This window comes from Perissodus microlepis, chromosome 23 (genome assembly GCF_051167445.1).
Source record: "Perissodus microlepis isolate ML-2025 ecotype Zambia chromosome 23, ASM5116744v1, whole genome shotgun sequence".
Lineage (NCBI taxonomy): Eukaryota > Metazoa > Chordata > Actinopteri > Cichliformes > Cichlidae > Perissodus > Perissodus microlepis.
Genome location: NC_140482.1, coordinates 18422758 through 18445347, shown reverse-complemented (window position 1 = coordinate 18445347; position 22590 = coordinate 18422758).

Below are 22590 nucleotides of genomic sequence, written 5' to 3'. Positions count from 1 at the left end.
GTTGAGTGATTTTTTTTGTGTATTAACAGCAGCAGTGCTTAACACTTCATTGGATTATCAAAGCAGCACAATGAGATGCTTGTTTTCAAACCGGTTTAACTCGAGGAAACAAAAAATGCTTGAAGGTGAGCTCCAAAAGTGTTGGTAGAGACTATAGTCTCTAAGGGTTGCCAGCACTTGGGAGCCACTTTGGCTCCACTTCTCTGGTGAAACACTTGAATGAAAATGAAGCGAGGAAATGTCCCATTCACTAATGTACAAAGAAAACTCCATACTGTGTTTCAAGATGGCAGCCTTTTGTGCTTGCTGGATGAGTGCGGCAGTAAAGGTTCTGCAGTTCTTCCACATTTTTGGGGGTTACACAGCAAACCTGGGAACCTGAGCAGCGCAAACAATAATATTCTAATTGACCTCTTCATAAGATTTAAAGGCTCAAATTAGAACATGCGTGTTTTGGTTGCAGTACAATCTTTGTCAATGTTTACATCCACTGATCATGTGTATGTCATGGTCATTTTAGGTTTTTCATTTTGCTGTTGTTGTTGTTTTGTGGAATGATTGTACTGCAAACACCTTTAATGCCTTAAAAAATAATTTAGTTAGAAAGTTAGAATTTATTTTGGGATTTCTCAAATACACTCGGGGTCAAAATACATATAGGCCTATAATATATGTATAGTCCTTGTTCCAGAATCACATTAGATTTAAATTTCCTCTGATGAAGAATCTCAAAATCTAGAATGTTCCGGAACATTCTAATAGAATTCTGTTCAGGTATAGATGGTTAATACACGGGTTAATGGTAAACGAGTGATAGAATCTCAATCTGAGATACATTTGATTGTACTTTTTGACATATAGTTGTGTATGATTTCCACCATACGTGTGGTTGTGCCCAGAATCCAATGAGTTTAAGACGTCTTGTCCAGACTGACAGTTATACCTCTGGGTATCTTCACCAGAGGTAATTCCAGGAATTTTGGCAAGGTCAGATAGTGGTCATCATGGACAAAAGTCTGACTAAATTGAGGTTTTGATTATGTTTTCTGCAGGTCAGCCTCAGTCTCAGTATTTTTCTGGTAATACAGGAGACTGGTGAGCTTGAAAACAAGGCTTTTTATTTACAATCTATATGAAATTCATGCACACAAGGAACACCATGCTCACACTGTGGAGGATCTGTGAGGAGAAGGAACTCCAGTCTGGACCAGAAGGAACCAAAGTATAAACAATGCAGTGCATTATTTATTAGGAAGACAGTATCACATACTTATATTTCTGTTATGGGAAAAACAAGTGTTTTGTGTCATTTTGTGATCCAATTTGATCACAAAATGACACATTTCCAAAGATTGTTGTTCTACGTTCAACTCTTTTTTACTGTGCTTGTGTATCAGCCAGTATCACATGTATTTTCTCCAGTGGATGTCTGTGTTTTCACCACCAAGACGACAGAAACTCACTTGGCGTCTAAAGTGGCTTTGATTGCACGGAGCGAATTCTCCACCACCTTTCTCTCCAAAGTGCAGCACCGCTGCGCCTCCCTCCTCCCTGCCGGCGCAGCGGCCGAGCTGTCATATCATATCAGGTCGTTGCAGGAGCGAGATAATATGTCAGATTAAATATGTATGGGTGAATTAGGGCTATCTCAAGTATTATATCATTTAAATTCAAATCGCTCCATCACTCGGTACCGTCTCATTATGACGCTTGAGAAATTAGCAGATAAAAACACTGTCACATGGGCCTGATATTAAGTCTAATTTACCCCCCTCTTGAATTTCTCTTTTTCACACTCCTAACACTTTATTGTAGGAAATGAAAGACGGGTTACCTTTCAAAGTCGCTTGATATTAGAGTTTTGTACAAAATTGAGATGTCCACCTTTTGAAATATCACAACACCTACTCCTGCCCAAATTAAACTTCAAAGTGAAAAGCCTGTAGAGAACATTAGTGAGGCTGTTATATCTGAAGACCTTTGTGTCTCTTGTTCAAAGGCGCACACACACCCCTACTCAGCATGTCTCCTGGCTTTGGTTGATCACTGGCTACGCACTCGTCTTTTTTATCCAAAATCCAGATAATGTTTGACATTTACCCCCCTACAGGAGGAAATACACAGAGCTAACCTCTTCAGGCACACAGAGTCTTTGGCAGCAGGTTTATCCTGCATGGTTCATGCCCCAAACTGTTGTTAGTAGATGATGTATTATGACAAAACAGCTTTTGTTTAAAATAAAATAAAATAAACAAAAAACTTTATTGTCATTCATTAATAATTATTCTTACATGAATCATGCCTTCAGTTGCAAGAAAAGGTCAAAGAAAGAAATAAGACTAGCTCGCAGATGGTGTTTCACAATTAAAGAGACTGAAGGAAGTGAACAAAACCAAAGCCTAATATTTTTTGGGTGTCATGAAGTTTGGGCACAGGCTACACCAAGCTTTGGGGCCAAATTATGTTGGTACACACTGTGCACACTGTTTTAAGTGGTTTTACATTGCCTACAGGTACTGCCTCTACAAGCTGCTTTGCAACCCACCTCTTTATTTCAGGGCTTCTGTCTGGTCTAATCAAGTCATTTCTATTGTCATTGGCTGTTCAGTTCGGTGCTGGGACCTTGCTACTGCTCTCCGTGGCTTTATACCTTACATGCATGCACATGGAAGGATGTCCCAGAACAGAGCCATACATCCAAATATAAATGACCACAGATGCATTACCATCTCCTTATAGCTAAAGTGGTCCTGACTGAAATTAGTTATTTGCATTTCAAGTTTAATTGGGATTTCGGCAGAACACTTTGAAGCAACTAGTTGTGCTCTTAGACTGCTAGTTGTAAGCTAGACATTATTTTGGGTGATTACCACCTATGTTGGATGTCTGCATGGGTTCTCTCCAGGTATCCCAGCTTCCTCTCATAGTCCAAAGACATGCATGGTTTTAATTCACTACAAATGCGAATATGGATGGTTATCTCTCTCTATGTGTTAGCCATGCTAATATTGTTGAGAGCACTGTATTATCCTACAGTCACACTAGGGAAAAATATTTGGAGACCACGGCATGATGACAATTATTGTGACCACGTGCAGTGAACCTGCGATCTTGTGGACTTTGAAATGGTTGCTTCAAAGACTGAGGCGAGGTCTGCAGTCACTTGCAGTTACTTCCCATCTTCAAAGTGACTTTGTTGCAATAAAAAGACATTAAAATGGAGTCAGCCTGGTTGCAGTAGTTAATAGACTCTGTTGTGGTCAGTTGGCAATTACATTTTTGTAAGAATATGACAATAAACTGATGAATCAATGAAAACTGCAGTCTACATACATGTAAATTCACATGAAGTACTTACATTCATAGTCCAGCCAGAACCTCACAGATTAAAAAACAGATATTCAGAAGTTCCTCCACAAATAGTGACATAATTTCTGCAGGATGGCAATTTAACTGTAAAATGACAGAGGTGCAGAACACAACCAGGTGGCAACTACTAAAGTCAACTTCCAACTGCAAAGAGACACATTGAAGTCCAATTGATTGCAATATGATGGCAATCTGTCTTCATTTATAAACTCGATGACAGTTATTTGCAAACTTTTACCAATGAGTTTGAGAGTGATTGCAGTCCTTCTGCGTCAGATTGCGACTACCACCTATGCAATCACTTTGACATCAAATGTTGTTGCCCAGAGGTTGGTGGTGTTTCGTGTTCAACCTCTGGGCAAATCGCTGGTCGCAACAAGGCTGTTGCCCTATTTTTACTGTAGTCACTCATTTTCAGTGCAATCAAACCAGTCATTGACCCCTTTGCATAGCATGAATTGGGAGTATTGCCATTCCGAAGTAGAATACTTAATAAACACTTAGAGATAAGTGTCAGTATAAACCAGTACTAAGGTTAAACTTAACCTTAGTACTTAAACTTAAATGCCTCAAACAACACAGCAGAATCACTAGATTCCTTTGGTCATTGCATCCAATCTTCTTCTTCTTCCTTCTCCTGCTCATTCTTGATGGTCCGGACGCCCTTCATGACGCAACCCCATTTATCTGGGTTTGGGACCTGACACAAGGGGTACATGGGCTTGTGCCCCCCACCCCGATGTCTTGGTTAAATGGGTTTCCAATGGAATTCTTACAAATGTTGAGTTTTTCAGCCTGCAAAGCAATCTAGCAATCTCAAAATGTAAGGAAATACATAGTGCTTTAGGCAGAAATTAGAAAGAGCCAAAGCTGCATTTAAATTTATTATTTAATGCATGTATTTGTCCAAGACACAGTTTACCAATCACAAAACAGTCTTTTTTCTTTTGCTGATGGCTTCAGCCTCAACAAATAGCAAACACATCTCTAAGTAACAGCACGATTTTACCCATCACAAACTATCAACTAACAGGGAAAATCGCTGAAGCACTGTTTTCCTCATTTTCAGCTCAGTGAATCATTGCCGCAGCTCAGTTACAAACAAAAACCACCTGATCGTCCTGGTTGGTCAACTGCCGCAACGGGAGTCTTTTACCACGTTAACACAGAGAACAGTTGCTTGAAAAAGCCCCCCCTTTGCCCACCAGCTCTCCTTACTGAAGGTCAAACAGCCTGTGTAGAGCTTAATAACAAAGTCCACAAACAAATTACCGGCAAACAGCAGCGGTTCAGCTGGGTACAGCTCTGCGCTCCTTAAGGTGAGGTATTAGCAAAGCTTATTTATTTTCATTTCCGTGGCTTTTATTTGCTCCTTTCCCCTGTGGTAAAGCAAAGGCTGATTTCTGCCATGATTCCCCTCCTTAATTTTAATACCCTTTTTACTCATCATACAGACATTAGACACCCCCACCACCCCACCACCAGCCCCTCCCACCCTTCATCTTTCTGAAATAATGTAACATGGGCTCACACAGGAACACAGGGCGACCACAGGGAGGACTGTAAACTAGCTTCCCCCCCTTCTCTGCAATTAATTGGTGTACAGCCATGTGCATATATGATAACAGGGGATTTTTTTCCCTCAAGCTCCCCCTATCCACCACCACCCTACCCCACCTTCACATACACACACACACACACACCTCCCCAACAAGGAAAAAGGGAGGTTAATTAATGTAAGGGGCCGCGTGTTCACCGAGATGCAGAGTTTACTACATCGCTTCCACCCCTCCACCTCCTCTTCCTCCTCCTGCTCCTCTCCATCAACCTCCCCCCCAACACCTCCACCCCACATCCCCTGCCGCCTTAAGAGCCTTGATTCTTCACTAATGACCTAGTTCTTTTAATGAGCGGTATTAACCCCTGGCTACAGTCGCCCAGGTCTTAATTGTCAAGCCAGGCTGAGACGCAAGAGACGAGTCCCTCACCCCGTCCGCAGGTAGAGGCGGTGCAGGCGGCGGTGGCGCTACATTAGCACGCCTCATCACCGGGGCCCCGAGAATAAATAATGACAAAATAAATAAAATAAGGAGGAAAAGAAGGAAAAAAAGAAAAGAAAAAGGTTGCCGAGGCAACTGGCGGCCACTATCATCAACCATGTTACCCTCCTCCTCCTCTTCCTCCCACTAGCATTCATCTTTTTACCCCTTGTGATGATGGCGATGATGATCACCTACCCCCTTGTCCCCCCTCAACTCCCACCTCCAACCGCCCCCAACGCTTCCCTTCACCCATCTCTCGTTTTTGGACTCCGTCTCCTGCTGTGACCTGAGTGGGGAGGAGACGACACACAGTGAATACGCACATTGGAAAATATATATATAAATAATCAGAGCATGTATCTGGTTAAGAAACCTGCAAACTCATTAAGACACATTTAGAAAAAAATTGAAGGAAAAAAAAAAAAAGCAGTCCGGGTCCTTTCATTTACAGAAAACGTGATTAAAAATTCCCCTTTATGTTGCACCCATGAGGTGTGTTTTAAAATTCAAACACTATTTACTATTAAGCACAATATAAAATAAATCCAATAACGAGATATAGAAATATAGACACCTAATTAGCGCGAGGACGCTGCGGAGCTTCATGAAACACTAATGAAGAAAAAGTCCAAAATAGCAAGAGATTCGTTCAGATGCGGGAATGTGTCAGCCATGCAGCCGCTCTTGCATGACTGCAGTAAGAAAGCTTCAGTTTGCCTGCAGAAAACATGTTTAATAAGTGGGAAATATGAGATTTTTATTTTTTTATTACAGCTTTTAACCTCTTAAGAGCCAACTGGTCATCGGTTAGCCCAGTTAAAGGCTAGGCTTAGGCTTAAATCTATGGTATAATCACTTATATGCCATAACCAAATGAAAATATTATAGCAAAAGAACTGTGAGGTCACAATTCATGTAACAAACCTGAAGGGCGAAATCTTCTAGTTTTTGACACTATGCTTTGTTAGCGTAGCGTCACCACCTAACTGGTTCATTAGCAACGTTTTATAATGCACCTTTTTAGACTTACTGCCCACTCAGACCTTATTCAGCGCTTTATCTACCTTGCATTTATGCCTACAGCCAGTTTTAGAAAAATCTAAGAAGCTCACATGGATGTTTCTTTGGAATTAATATATAGAAGAAAGAAATAAACCCTCATCTTCTGAAATTTTTAGCTTACACTTTGCCTCTAAAAGAAAAAAAATGTCCAAAATGTAAGTAGGTTTGGTTTTTGACTTGGATTTTTTTGACCTGGTGGCAATAAACAGGGCTTGAATAGACAAAATTCTTACATGGCCTGTATTTAAGAGTTAAAAATTTAGTTTTGACTGGTGGTGGTTATAACAGGTGGTGGAATTTTTTTAAACTGGGGGTTTGAGTGATTCTTTACCTCTAAATGCTAAACTTTGTATGTTTTGGGGGTTAAAAATACACCAGTGTTGACATCTCCTGTATTTTGGAGATTTAAAATTTCAATTTTGAGCTACATATCTGAGTGAGAAAGGATATGTGCCAAAATGTAAACATGTTGATTTTTAGCATTCATTTCTTGACCTGAAACTTTCAGTTTATGCTCAAAAATGTAAACAATTTTGTTTTGGTTTCAATTGTTTTGTCCTGGTGGATATAAATGGTTTTAAAAGGCATAATTCTCACAAGTCCTGCATTTTGAGGATGACAATTTGGATTTTAGGGTCATGTTGTTGTCCTCTAAAGCCCTTTTTCCATTAGTATCTACTCGGATCAACTTGTGACGGTTTTCAGGGTTTTCCATTAGGTCATAATACCTGCTTGGCGGCAACGGGACAAATGGCTACAAAAAAAAGTCTGTGGTCTCAGAGTCTGATGAAAAGCCACAGACCAAGCAGAAGGTACATCGTCTCCTCGACCTTCACCTTTTTTGTAGCATTCTGTCTGCATACCAAATACGTCACAGGATGCTCAGTTGAGGTGCTAAAACGACAACCACGCACATAAGGTCGTACTCTATTCTAGTGGAAAACTAGTCGATCCGAGTGGAGTCATGGTGAGTCGTAAATGTGAATAATTCTGTTGTTTAGGCTTTGGTTTTTCAACCGAGTGGCAGGAAACAGGGCTTAAATAGTCAACATTCTTGCATGGCCTGTATTTTAGTTAAAAATTGCATTTTGATGAACTTTTTTGCCTTTAAAAGAGAAGAAAATAGGCAGAATGTAAATAATTTTCTTGTTTGATTGCGTTTTTTCTTCTTCTGTTTTTAACTTGGTGGATGTAGAAGGGTTTTAGAAGAGTTTTGAGTGATTCTCTACCTCTAAATGAAAAAATGTAAATGTTTTGCTTCTTTACACCAATTTCTTCATCTGCTGATAGTAAACAGTTTAAAAACACACACAAAAAGTTTATATCTTGTACATTTTATACATTTTTCAGTGACTTATACCTCTAAGAGAGAAAAACATTAAAAATAATTCTGTTTTTTTATTCAATGTTATTCTGCCCAGTGGATGTAAAAGGGTGTAAACGTCAACACTGTGACACTTACTTTGTTTTGGGAATGACAGTTTTGAGTTTTGGGGAAATTTGTTGTCGCGAAAAGACAAAATAAAGAAACAAAATGTAAATAATTCTGTTTTTGGCTTCAGCTTTTTGACCTTCAGCTCTCCAGTTAGTCTTCATCAGACTTCCCACTCAGAATCAGATCAGAATCCTTTCTGTGGTCTCTAAATTTGTGTTTTTTTTCTTTGAATATATTACAAAAACACAAATACAACATGAAATGTAGACTATGAATAAAATGTTGCATATACAATGGCAGCTTTATTATTTTTAAAAAAGGCTCTGTGTACAACATCTCACACACAAGATGAGGGTGGATGTGTGATCATGTGTTTTCCTTTAATGTCTCCTCCCTAGGTGGCGCTCTCTTACTCTTTTGTCCACTTCTATATAATCCAAGGACAACTCATCTCACTTTGGACGCAGCAAAGAAGAACAAGCTGTTAGACAGAAATGGTGACAAAACTTTCATAAAGCAGACACTGGACGCTCCACCTTTGGACCAATAGAGAGGAAATCAGTCGGATTAAACGCCCCCGTTGACCAAATATGGGCGTTTGCCGCACCCTTGCTCTCATCGTGTTAGGAAATGAGTCCATTTCCCATTAGGATGCTGCAGCTCTGCCTTTGCAGCTGGGAGTATTAGCAGCAATAAACCTTACTGTCAATCTACACCAGGGTGGAGGCCTCAGTGTGTGTGAATATATGTGTGTGCGCCTGCACAGATACACTGTGCTGTCAGTTCATTTGTGTGTGCATATCAGATGGTGTGCACACGCAACTGACTGCTTACTCAAGCGCGTGCACGCAAGGAGGAGCCCGCAGACTCGGCCAGCGGTCGGCGTGTTGACGTGACAGCCCGTCGGTCACATCAGGGGAGGGGAGACCTTGACCTGAGCTGTCCAACCAGCAAAGAGCCCCGCAGCACTGGGACCAGTATGACAAGGGCAGTGGGAAGGGCAGCTGAACACACACACATGCACGTACACACGTTCACGGGCATGCACTTGCAGATAGGGCACACCAGTGGCGTACACACGTGTAACAGAAATGCCTCAAAATATGAGTTGTCAGTTCTTTTAGAGACAACTGGAGAAAATAACCCCAAAACAGAGGGAATCACGGGTTGAACGAGACGAGGCCGGTCTGCCCTAACGCTCCGTGCTGTAATAGCAAAACTTCAGTAAAGCCAGGCCTGTTTGTTCAAAGTCTGATGTGAGGATGTTCCTGCTTGCTCCTCGTGAATGTTTCTCCGGCCTGCGGGATGGGGGAGGTGGAAAGGTCTGACTCAGCCGTAGCCACGGGACTGGACGCATCATCCTTTGGTAAAGAAAGTAGATGCCTTGGCCTCTTCTAGCTGTCAAGCCCTTTTCTTTTCATGCAAGCAGTCAAAGTAGAGTTAAAAGGTGTTTTAAAAGTCTCCCCCCCCCAATAAAAAAAAGAAACTTTGTTGTTTGGTATATCTCAGCGTCTCTACATCTACTCGTCAAACATGAGTCAGACCGGTTTGTCTTTTGTGTGATGTTAGCGCTGACCTTCAAACCTCTTCCTGCTAAATATCTTGTTCTGAACTTGTTCCGATGGAAACACAAAGAATGAGTCACTGACTTCATGCAGACTCACTGGACAGCTCTTCTTAAAATCTCTTACCATGGGTAGGGGCTTGAAGGTCTTTCGATGGCTGAACTCGTCTTTCGGCTGTTTTTCTGGCAGGGAATTAGCAACATCTTGTGTGTGTGTGTGTCAATGCCTCTGCAAACAAATTTGAACTCTCGCCATGCTGAATCTGACATTACAGTGTTATGAGTGCACTGAATCTGTAGGCAAAGGGCAAAAGTTTGGTACTGGAAGCTTTTATAGTCCACTTATCGTTCTACTACTGCTGACCAGTCACATTTGAGACTTTGATGGCATGCAGGTAAACAGTCCTTTGTAACTGCCATTCTTATTAACTTTAAAAAAAAAAACAATTCTGTCTGAAACTTTGTAGAGCCTACGACGTGACCTACGCAAGTGGCTGTTGTTGTTGGTGAAATTTATGCTTCTGCTGGTGCATTGTGTTTTAATCGCCTGTGTTTTGCATGCAGTGCAATGTTTTTCCCCCTCCTCGCTCCCCACTTGTTGTTCTGGTCAGCTTGTTTTTTCAAAGGCAAACAGTTTTTCCACGTCTTTGCACAATCCCTCACATCCATTCCGATAGTTCAAACAATCTCTATCCAGGAGTCCTTATATTGATGCTATTCTTACGGCTTATGCTGACTGTTACTCTCTCACTGATAAATTCAGAAACTTGCAATGAAAAAAAAAAGTAGCTGGAAATGCATCGAATCAGTAATAGACTCTAGATTTTACTGTAATAAACTGTAAAATTGAAAGCCTTTAAAGAGTTTGTAACAATAATTTTTGGAAGGTTTGAGTCCCGTTACATCTGACATAAAGCTAACAGCATTTCATAAAAAGAACTAGTCAAACATGGTGGGGGTAGTGTGATGGGCTGGGGGTGCCTTGCTGCTTCAGGACGACTTGCTGTAACTGATGGAACCATGAATTCTGCAATCCTGAAGGAGGATGTCGGACCAGAGTTCATGACAGTGATCCACAAGACATCAAAGTCACGACTTTAATCAGATTGAGATGCTTTGGCGTGACCTTAAACGGGCGTTCATGCTGGAAAACCCTCCAGTTTTTTTGTATTAAAACAATTCTGAAAAGAAGAGTGGGACAAAATTCCTCCACAGTTTTGTGAAAGACTCTTTGCAAAAACTTGATTGCAGTTTTTGCCGCCTCAGTTAAAGCATATATTTATTCTAAATTCTACAAACAAAATTCAGAAAGCTCCCTGGTACCAAAACTTGCGTCCTTCCTCTACGATTTCTATGTATCCACATGAAGAATCTGTTTTCATACATTAGAGTGCCCGTAACTTTTATTTGTAAGTCACACATGCCGTTAACGGCTGTTGGCAGGTTTTTGATGGGTACTATCCCAGAGGTGCACTTCTGTGTTCTGCCTCTATACCTAAACCGATGGCGTTAAGGTGCAAATTAATTACTTTTAATAGCATTTTCAATAAACTGCATTAAATTTTGCTCTTTGGTGTCGGGCTCTTACCCTAGATTCTAAGAACACAAAGCACCTTAAGAAACCTGCAATGCTTTCCGTGTCATATCGTACATAATTCATGGGAGAAGATGGAGAAAAAAGGGGCCTTTTCTGCAGCACAGTATTCTTCCAGGGCACTACTCTCCAGAAGCAATGACACTGTACTTTTGTGAGGTTTGTCTTCTAAAGCAATAAACGAGAATATCCTGCCTGAATAGAGAGTCTAAGAACCTTCACGGTAAATTTAAGGAGGGGAGATCCGTGGATGCCTCAGGAGCCACCAAATGCCTTTCCTTAAGCTCTCGGCATTCGGGGGAAGGGGGCAGGGAGGGGGTGAGGAGTAAAAGAAGACACTATTTCCTTTCAACCCCCCACACCCACTCCTCCCTACCTCTCTCTCCTTCCTTCCTTCATTCTTCAGTACCACTGCCTTTTCATTTCTGTTTGAAGCAACGCAAGATGAAACCATGCGAGTGCCGTCATTACCGCCATCATCACCGCTACTACTATCATCATCATCATCACCCCCATTTCCGCCGCCACCGCCGACATCACCACCATCATCATTGAGACCCCTCCAAGTGTCGCCGCGATATTGCCCGTCATTTTTCCCCCTGTTGTCAGCGCAGGTTACAATCTGTAATCCATGACTGCCTCAGAATTAGAATGTCCCCCATGAGTTTTATTTTTTGGCTCGTTTCTCTTCCTACGTCCCCTCCACCACCACCACCTCCTCCTCCTCCTTACTTCTTGTGTTTTTCTTGTTGATGCCCTGAAGGCTTTACCGATGCTCTACGGCCCCGACATTTATTCCTCCTAATCTCAGTCTCATCTCCAGGCTAGCTGTGACAGATGGTTATAGGCACACAATAGTATTAAGGGTTTGATTTTTTTTTCACCCCCCTTTTTGTTTCGTCCCCTTCATCGCCTTATTTTCTTCTTCTTCTGTACAACAAATAGCGATCAGACTCCTGTGTAGGTAAACTCAGCTTTAAAAGTCTTTTGGTGCGTCGTCTGTCAAATACCTCCCCCACCCGCCGCCTCCTCATGCTGCTGTCGGCACTCTAAGGTAAGCTGCATTAACCTCGCTGACTGTTATTAAAAAGATGTATTTCCCCAGGTTTTCCCTGCGCCTCCTCTCTTTCTCTCGTCTTCTTCTTCTTCTTCTCTGATGTACACACACACACACATATCGAACAAACAAATACCAGGGTGGTGTCATAAATTCTCAACGCCAGCCACACTCGGTCTAATTTCAATCCCACCGTCACTCGTGTCAGACGAGAGCTGCCGGATGATGCATAGGGGTAAATAAGGCGGGTAAAATTAGCCCCTCCTGTCATCCCCTACCTTTTTCCACCCTTGAGGCATCCTGGGAAATTGACTGCATGCTAGATTTTGAAAATTAGCCCCTTAATGTTAGCCAGACAAACGGGGGGTTGAGCAGGGCCTGGGTAAAGCCTTGCCAGTGTCACCCAGAGTGGATTAATTACAAATTTTTCACCTCATTGTGTATTTATGTCGCTCCCCATCCATAAAGGAGAAGCTGGAATTCCTGCATGGTAAAATATGCAGGTAACGCATGAACCTTTATCCTCTTTTTATAATGTGTTTACGGTTTCAGCCTCACTTGCACAAAACTTGCAGTAAACCTCGGTTTACTGTTAAATCTGTGTAGGAATGAGACATATATACAAATGGAAAGCAGTTCAATAAAGTCAGTTTACTTTGCGCGATCATGACTGCAGCATCAAGCGTCATCGTGGCTGCAAACAAAGCGAGTTACCGGTTGTGGGTTCTCAGAGGTAGGGAGCCGATTCAGCACGTAAGCGGGGAGAGTTAATTCTTTAACCACATCATTACAGCTGAACGGCCTCCAGGTTTCAGTTTGGGTGCTGTTCAGGGTTCAGTGAAGGCCGAGGCAGAGCTTTGTTTAGGCTCGGAGCGGAGACGAATGAGTGGAAAAGTCCAAGTCTCGAGGAACGGGCCAAAAGCAGACACGATGGAGTCATCGATCTCTGCAGCGCAACCAAAGCTGATGACTTGTTCTAAATGAGGGCTTTCAAGTTAACATGACATAAAAGAGGAAAATGTTTAAAGCCCCTTCAGGTGATTCTGGATGTAGCCAGCAGAACATGTGGAAGGTGATGACAGCGAACTGCACACAGAGGAAAAAAAGATCAGACGTTGGCACAGTTGTATGCAGTGTGGATTTCACGCTCAAAGGAGCGTACCAAATTGTGTATATTCAACAATACTACTGATCATTTTCCAAAGATTACAATCACAAGACCGATCTCCCACCTTCCAGGAACGCATCGGTTTGAGTGTACTTTAGTGTTTTCTCCATCACGCTGAACATTCAGACACATTTATTGTAGGAGTTTTATTCAGTCCCTCAAAAAATTTCAACAAGAAGATCAAAAAACCAAACCTGGCCTAAATTTAAAAGACCAGACATCCCTTTAAAGTCATCTCCTTGGACAGCAGTGCCACTAAGGTGACCAGATCCCTGACACATCATTCTGAGATACACATTTGTTACAAGACCCAAAATGAACCAGAAAAGACAGGGAAAAACTAAGAATCACCTTCCAGCAGCTTTACCCAGGTTCCCAGGCTTTACTGTAAGTGACTCTTTCATTTTGTTTGTGGTAGTTTTCATTATATCCTAGAAAATGCTGCACAGCTTGTGACTTTGTGCAGAAAGACTGCCATCATGGGTATCCTGCAGGATAAGACCTTGATTATCCAGACCTTGATGTCTTGTCTGGAGATGGCTGGAACCAATTGGAAAAAGCTCCATCACCTGTGGAGTTTTTGAAATCAGAATTAGTCGGACCCAAACATTCCTAGCCGAGTTGTGGATGTGGAAAGTATAATCCCAGCTTAAAATGTCTGCATCATTTGCTGTCAGTGCTAACCACAGCTCTTTAATAAAAGCAAGACTTCGCAAAAAGCATCTGTGTTACACTGTTGACACCGTCCTCTGTAACCTCAGTAAATTATTATAATTATCGTTCATCTTATCTGGTCCCAAAAAAAAAACAAGATGGTAAAGGCAAAACCTCCCAGGCTTCATTAACCAATGGCTGATGTCACAGTGGTGACAGGTCTGTGTTCTTGATCCAAAGCACCAGTGGTCCAGTGGTGCACGAGAAGAACATCTTAAGAGCATCTGGAGAGTTGAATCTGACAAGCCCTACGACTTTTTTGGGGCAAAATTCACGACTGCATGTCATGCACAGGTGTGAATATTGCTCTCAAGTAGTTTGTATAAAACCAACAGCATCTGTGCTTCCAGCCACCTCCTCTCAGATAAAAATATTTATAGAGGTGCTGAATCTCTTTAGAGAGAGGGTAGGATGGATTTTTGGTCACACCACTTGAGAGCTTCAGCAGCAACTCCTGCAAACCCACGATCACATGATGCAAACAGAAGCCAGACAAACAACGAAATGAAATGCTCACAGTGATGGATGGATTATCTTTGGCAAGTAATAACTCTTCTCACCTTAATTCTACATAAAAAATAGATTATTTTGAGCTTCAGTTTGAAGGCTGAGCTCCTGTGTGATGGATCCACCCGCCCGGTGGAAGCAGACAGAGAGGTTGGAGGAGGAAGGAAAGGGGGTGTGCAGAGGTCGTAGAGTCGGATGTGGGCCTGCCGGGACCTGCGGAGGATTAACACAAGCGCTGTGCTCAGGACATATGGCATTTGTCATCTCCCACAGGGAAAAAGACTCTCCCTTGGCTCCGCCGCTGCCCCCCCCCCCAACTCTCTCATCACATCTCTCTCTATCCGACTTTCCCTTCCTCTCTCTCCTCCTGTCGGGATTTAAAGGCTTGAAGTGCTTTAGTTGTTTACTGTGCATTAAATGTCCCTTTCGTTCACCCGTCCTCCCCTCCACCCGCCCTCCCCCTAAACTTCGCAGTGTTAAGAGAAAAATGGCTCAGCGGAGGAGAGGGTGCTGACGCTGTGAAGCCTTCACGGAGAGAGGCTGGAGTCATCACAGGAAGGTGTTCGTGTTTAATTCCATGTGAGGAAGTCAAGCGGGCAGGCGTTGAGGAGAAAGTGACACCTGCTACAGGCAAACTGGGTCGCATTGTTTTGCTTTTATGACACAAAAACAACAAAGCATCTATGCGCTTTTTTAATTCGAATTTTTTAGCTTTGTCTCTGTGCCAGCTAATTGCTGCTTAACCCACCTAATGAGCTCCTTCTATTCCTAAATGGGAAATTCTGGAGACAATCTCCTCATCTAATAACTATCGGACATGATAACATCTTATTCAGCACTTGAGATTTTCAAGTGCTTCTTGATTCTCAGATTTGAGTCACTTTGTAGACCAATTAGCCACAACTGTAAGTGTCTCATTATTGTACAGGAGAAGTCCATTGCTGCTAATCATTGTATTTTTGCCATTTAGAAACTTCCACAGGCAAACCATCTCACCACCTCTAATCTCAGTAGCGTAAATCGAGCAGGTAAATGACAGCTGTAGGGACTTGCTGGATAAACATCTGTTCGTTCTTTGGATTTTTTGTGGTACATTTGTTTTTAATCTAGAAACCATTCACAAGGTCAGTTTTTTGAAAACATTGCCATCTGACAGTAAGAAATACCACACAAAGTGAACAACAAGTACACCCCATGATTCAGTCTCATATAGAACTAACTTCAGCAGCAATAACTTGAAGTAATCATTCATGACTTTATCAGTTTCTCACACCGGTGTGGAGGGATGTTACTTCATTTCATTGAAGCACAGCTCTCTTAAGATCCCATCACAGCATTTTAAGCAGGTTCACTTTGACTGGACCATTAACCAACACCTTGACGATTTTACATATTTTAAGTTATTATATAGGTTTGAGGTAAAAAGGCTGGAGGTCTGTTTTAGTGTGTTTACAGGAAGTCTGTCGGAGGCAGTCAGCACTGAAGTTTAACCTACAGGAGATGATGAAGCCCCCTGTAATATCTCTTATTGTCACAGAGGAAATAAATTCATGACGAGCAGGGAGAAGCTCGGCTGTCAAGATTGATGAACTGCCTCCTCAGTCTTGATGAAAAGAGACAAAGGCAGCTTTGGTTTGTGCAATTTTACGAGCATAAGTTACACAGCTGATTTTAACGGTCAATTTAAGTTAATTGTGAATATGTTGCACTCATTTTTAGGCTTTTTTTTTTTTGCAGTATACTCAAGGGTTAGAGCCGAGAAAAACTGCAAAAGTCACAGTTACACTTAAATATCACTTGCTGCTTATCAGCTTATCATAGTTTAATCCAGCAGAATCACTGAAATGCTTATCACATGTAACTGGGAGGGCTTCTTTGGTCTCAAACTTCATATTTTAAGTCCATCGGGTTGCTGCTGAGAACCAGTTCAGTGCCACAAAACTTAGCGCCCTCCCAGTTTGGGTTAGAGAGTTTAAACTGAACAGCAGTTTTCCAAATAAGGCAGCTAATTAGCAGCGCCTCGTCCATGCTGTCCCTTCCCTGGGCATGAATACTATCATTCAGCCTCATGCTCACAGGCAGGTATGCTCTTGTCATCCTCCATCTTCATAAACAGGCATGTTATTATAAGAAGATTGAGTGCTGTGCTTTTTTCTTTCCCCCGCTACCTTTTTTTTTATGGGACACCGTAATATGCCGGAAATCAAAGCTTGTAATTCGTCGGTTGATGTTTATTGTGCGCCTCCTGTGTCTAGAGACATTTGATAAACAGCGTGTTGCAACAGCAGAAAAAGGTGTTGGAGTATCTTGTGGGAGCTTGCCAAAATAATACCCCATTCAACGCAGCTACCGTGTGAAAATGCCTCCCCGCACTGACTCATATTTCACCGCCAGAACGAGCGCTTTGCCGTATGGGCCCGGTGATGAATTACACCAAAGCACATTCCTTATGGGAAATCTGGATGGTGCAGAAGAGAAGGGGGAGTGAGCTCCAGCGACAAATTGCCTTCACTGCCAGTTAGTCCATGTTCCTTTCTTCTCTCTGTTGTTGTTGTTGTTGGAGAGAGAGGCTGGGGGTTTTATTTTGTTAGGTAGAGGTTATTTCGTCTTCTGCGAGACATTTGGAAATCCCTCCAGGTACTGCAGTCTCTGGAACTGAGGCCGCCATAACGGGAATGCTTAAAGCGCCTTGGGAGTAAAAACCAAGCAACACAGCAAGAAAAACAAAAAAAAAGAAATCTCTCTCAGATGATGATCTGCCCCATCAGTTCCGTCGATACACGTTAGCAGCAGTGAATAAGCAGCAGTGGGCTGGAGGCCAGACAAGCTGCCCGGTTGGCTGGTTGGACGGTTGCCAGTTTGAATCCCTGAGATGCTTCTGAAAGGAAGCGGAGCTCACCAGCTCTCATCCTGCAGGGCTGGAGCACCAACGAGAGGCTGAGGGCCATGAGAATGACCCGCAGTCTGGAGGATGAACTCCGCCTCTGAGCTGGGCTCAAGAGGGGATAACACAGGAGGGATGGAAGGGTTCAATCCCCTCCAAAAACCTGCTCAAGTGTCCTTGTGCGAGACAGCTCCAGACCCTGACCTTTGACCTCTGTGTAAGATGGTTTAAAAAAAAAAAAAAGCAAGGGCAACCTTCATTTGCAAGTCAAAAATAACTTCGGCAGCTCGATGCAGCACAAGAACATGAGAGACGTTAAATGTTGAGTTATTATTTGGTGAGAATGGTCCGAGTGTCCTTGCTTCTGTGCAATGAAAAAACCCAGATGTTAAAATTTTAGCATCACAGCCGATGCACATTCTGTCTTTCTCTAAGAAGGTCCTTCTTGATAAACATGCAAGGAGTGATTTTTGGGGTTAATTTGTTTGTTTCCAACTTTGCAGGAACACTTTGGGAAGACCTGTTATCAAAAGGTTTTCTGGTACACGAGTTCGTATCACTTCATCTACATGCATTTTTAGAATTGTAGAAGAAATCCAGAGTTATGTAGTTATGTATATGCAACTGTGTCAAAAATGACTACAAAGAAAAAACATGCAGGCCAACACCGCACCGCGACATTGAGTAGTCGATCTAACTCTGAATCCAAATAATTTGCTCTCCCCCATAACTAATCACCACTTGACTTAAGCCTGGTTGCCAACCCTCTGGCAACCACAGGTTGCAAGGAAAAATGTGCAATCCCCAACAGGTTGGTGAGTGGTTGGTGGCTTTCGCTAGGTGAAGAGTGCTGCACTAAAAACCTTGTGATTAATTTGGCTGCTAGTAGATTGTTATGGCCACCTATTTTTTTGTTTTTTTTTTTAACGAAAGGTGCTGACTTGTTGCTAACTAACTACCGAGCAATAACACAACTTGAAAAATTAACTAGATGATGCAAACCTTCAGAGTAAGAGATGTGCCTCATCACTTCAACCAACATGCTTTAAAAGGTACAACTTTTACTTTGAAGGCGAACGGTCTTGATTTCCAGTTTCTGCCACTTGATGAATAATTAGGCGGTGTTTGCAGACGAGATACCAACTAAAGCGATCCCAAGGAGGTTTGTGGGGCAACATCGCATGTATATCTCTGCAACTAATTTTACCTGGCAATTGCAAGCAATCTTTAGCAACCACTAACCAGCCAGTCGAGGAACGCTGGATGTTCCTTGGGTGAACATTTTGTTATTGAAGCCAAAATCCCAACATAGAACTGTATATGGCATGTATGTTGTAGCCATACAGTCAGGCATGTTGTTTAAAAGCCAGAACACTGTCTAAACATATATTCGATCTACAATTAAGAGCCATTTGAAGCCATTTGAAACAATTAATAACATTCTTCATTAGGTGATTTTGGTTTTAAATGTCACTTACGTGTCTGGCACTTTGCAGAGTGCTAAACTTTGCACACGTGTTAGCAGTGTTAGCAGCAGTGCCTTCTTTCTTTGCAGGTTAACTTAAACATGCTGAAATTACATATCCATTAACTCTGATAGAGCCGGCATTGGAGCCTTCATTTTTTTCAGCAAAGCACTGCCCTGGTCAGCCAGGCCGACTTCCTGTCACAAAGAGCTAGTACTGGCTCAAACCCAAATACTTAACTGGCATGACTCATTAAAAAAGCAGGAATAATTAGGCTAACTGACCAGTATTCCTGACGTAGTAACATATGAACATCTCAGGCAGCGCAGTGGCACTGTCGCAGCACGAGGGCTTCCTCCAACAGTGCAAAGACATGCATGCTAGGCTATGTGGTCCATGTTAGGTACTTTAGGTGTGAATGTGAGCATGGCCGGTTGTCTGTTTCTCTGTATTAAACCCTGTGATAGACTGCTGCTCTGTCCAGGGTTTAGCCTGCCTCTTACCCAGTGACAGCTGGCTCTAGCCCTCCCGCATCCCTGAACTGGATAATCAGTTAATAAAACAAATCAGCGGGTGCAGCAACCTTTGAACATCTAGTCAACTAGTCACTAACATCCCTCAAATACATACCAGCCAAAGTACTCAGAACTCAGAACAAAGTACTCCTTTTGAGGTAGTTCCCTTTGCAGCAGTTGTCTTCAGGACCCCATTTTGTCACATTTTTCTACGGTGACACAAACACAGGCTCACAAGGTGAAAACAATGCCAGCCAAGCTGTTCCGTCCAGATGTCCAGATATTACACACATCTCTGAGAGAAGATAAAAGGCTGCAGCACTGACCCGGTCAGAGTTGCACACAAACTGCAGCATTAGCCCTGCTGGAGGACCTCAGGTGTCTTTTGGGTGAAGTGAACCTGCCCTCTGACCTTTCCAAAGACCATTTTTCAATACAGCATGCACCACACTCACTAAAATCCAGCTTGAGCATTAGTATTAGTCTTTCCGTTTGACCTCACATGGTGTAAACTTTGGTCTTTGGTAAGTTATTTCCTCACATCACATATTTCCTCCCCAGCCGAGAGAAAGTCAGTCCCAATTTACCTTTGAATACATCCCAAATTCACAAGCACATTAGCGGGCATAATCCAGCCTCGATTTGCTCATTTCGAGCACAGAGGGAGACAGTGAGAGAGAAAGGGAGATTACCAACTAGGATAGCTGTTGTCGTCGCCAGCGCCAGAGTAGGTGGCCAACAAAAGCCAGAGAAACACAAAAACATGCGACAACCCTGTGACGGCGTCTCAGGCGAGGCTGATGTAGGAGGCGAAATAGGTGGTCTCCACTCCTGTTGGTTTGTCTGATTTATTGATATCCCTCACTGGGGAGCTTTGTCTTTCGTCAGACTGTCAGGGCGCGCGGGTGGCGACGCGAAGAGCGGGGGGCGGGAGGGGGGAGGTGGTGGGCTGCGGGAGAACGAGAAGGGAAAAAAAAGTGGTTCTTTCTGCTGATAGGGCATATTTTCTGTCAACAGTCTCTGGCAGATGAGTGTATGTGATAATACCGCTGCCAAGGAAAGTCTCTCAGCTCTTCAGCCTCCGGAAGAATATTTCTGTCTCAGCTCGGGGCCGTGGCTCTTCTCTCCCCTCCTTCTCAGCTTTTATAATTCAGTAAACTGAAGTAATTACCACAGAGGCATGCTCAATAATTACAAAACGCTCTGTCACGGTCATGTAGGTAATGGCATCTCTTGCTCTGCTGCCAGCGATAACACAGGTGAGACGAATTGGAGAAAACAGATCTGATAGCATTGTTATGGTAAAGAAATGACATTATGATCAAGGGCAGCACCGCAGCTGTGGGGGTGGGTATCGACTCATATGTTCATGCACGTGTCCTCTCTTCTCACCACAGGTGCAAAGAGATACCGAATAACTGGTGCTGGCATTCTGCTGGACGCACAACAACATCCAGACTTCCAGCTTCATCGTCTATCCTGCTGATGTATCGTCGCTCTTTCGGCAAATCAGCGTGAAATCTGCTTAATTATCAGCCGCAAATCGACAAAACATTAGGAGTTGTTTACTGTAATCCCATTTTGCTTAGTATAATTTCCTCGACTCTTCTCCTGGTGGCGTGTTTACCCTGGATTGGACATGGTGGCGTCCTGGAGATCCCGCGGCTTCCGCAAGACAGCCACGAGAATGCGCCACGTAATTAGGAAAATGCGGCCCTAATGCTCGTCTCCTTGAGAGTTTGACCCTATTTGTTTGTGCCGAGGTAATTTCATTACGCCTGTGCGATTCCCAGGAGCTACCGCGAGTTAACGCTAAATGCTCACCAGAGAGGGGATAAGTATTTGGCAAGGCATCAGCAAAGAGAAGAGAGGGAGCTGCGGAGCTCAATAACACTTCTTTCATGTTGACAAATTCCATTAGTGCGCAAAGGCTGGTGTTTGTGCTCTATTTTATTTATGATAATGCTCAGGCATCGGGGGGGAGCAGTATTCATCACCCATGCCACCTATGTAGTGTGATGGTGTGCAGCAGAAGCGTCTGTGATTTGCACAGCATGCTCACGGTCGCCTTCACTCCCACAGGCCTGCGGGAAAGTGAAGGTGGCCTCCTGTGTGACAGTTTGAAGCGCCTGTTTTAGCTCCCAAGTTCTCAGCCATAAAGATCGAGAACTTCTTACCCTTTTTTCTTCAGCTCGTCTTGTTGCCTGTCATATAGGATGTCAGAAACTACACGCTAAACATGAAAGGCTATGAACTGTCTGAGGACACATTTGTCGCTTCTCCACAGTTTTAAAGCTAAATTCTCACCAATCACATGGCCGAAGTTCAGTTTTTATCATCCAAAAATGTAAAATCTCCTTGTCCAAGATCTTAATCTTCAATTAGAATCAGAAAAGACAAAATAATATCTGCCCCTGACCAACCTGTAAACTCTAACTCTGATGTCTATTTTTAATATTTTAGGTGAACTAATTTTTTTGGTTACACTTTATAACATGGCCTGCCCTCCCCTGTTTTTAAATGGACTTTTAATGTAATTTATTTGAAATAACAATGTAACTATATTTGACTTTAAATACTTAAGGTAGTGAAGGTTTAGTAAGTAAATAAATTTAAGCACTGTGTGAGAAATGTTACGTATCTCAAAGAAAAACAAACAATATTTCTCCTTCTTACATCGTCAATACGCTGAACTTTCAGGGTGCAGGCCATTATATGCAGTGGATTAATCTGCCCTTTTTATATGTTGTGATGTAATATTGATTATGTTGATGTTCTATTTTTTTAACTGTCCCTTAATTTTACTAATATAAATGTGATAAGGACTGTTCAAACTTACCAGCCTAGACGAAGAAACAAGGAGCATGAAGTGACTTATTTCTCTCTTTCACAGTCACTATCAAACAATTAAACGTAACTCTGGAAAGGAGCAACTTCTTTCCTGTACAATATCTGGAAGTTAGCCGAGTGGTTAAGCCGCCTCATGATATGGCCCACATCCCCAAAAGTACAGAGTACTTATAATGTAAGATGGTTAAATGTTGTTTGTTTTCACACAAAATTACCGCCCCAAAAATCACACCGTACTTAAAATTACTCTCTGGTGTTTATTTCGTCTCAGCTTTTCCCTGTCAGATTGTCTCTGCTATCCTGAAAACATCCTCCTCAGTTAATGATTTTTGTGATCATCTTTGTTGGTCTTTTCCTGCATGT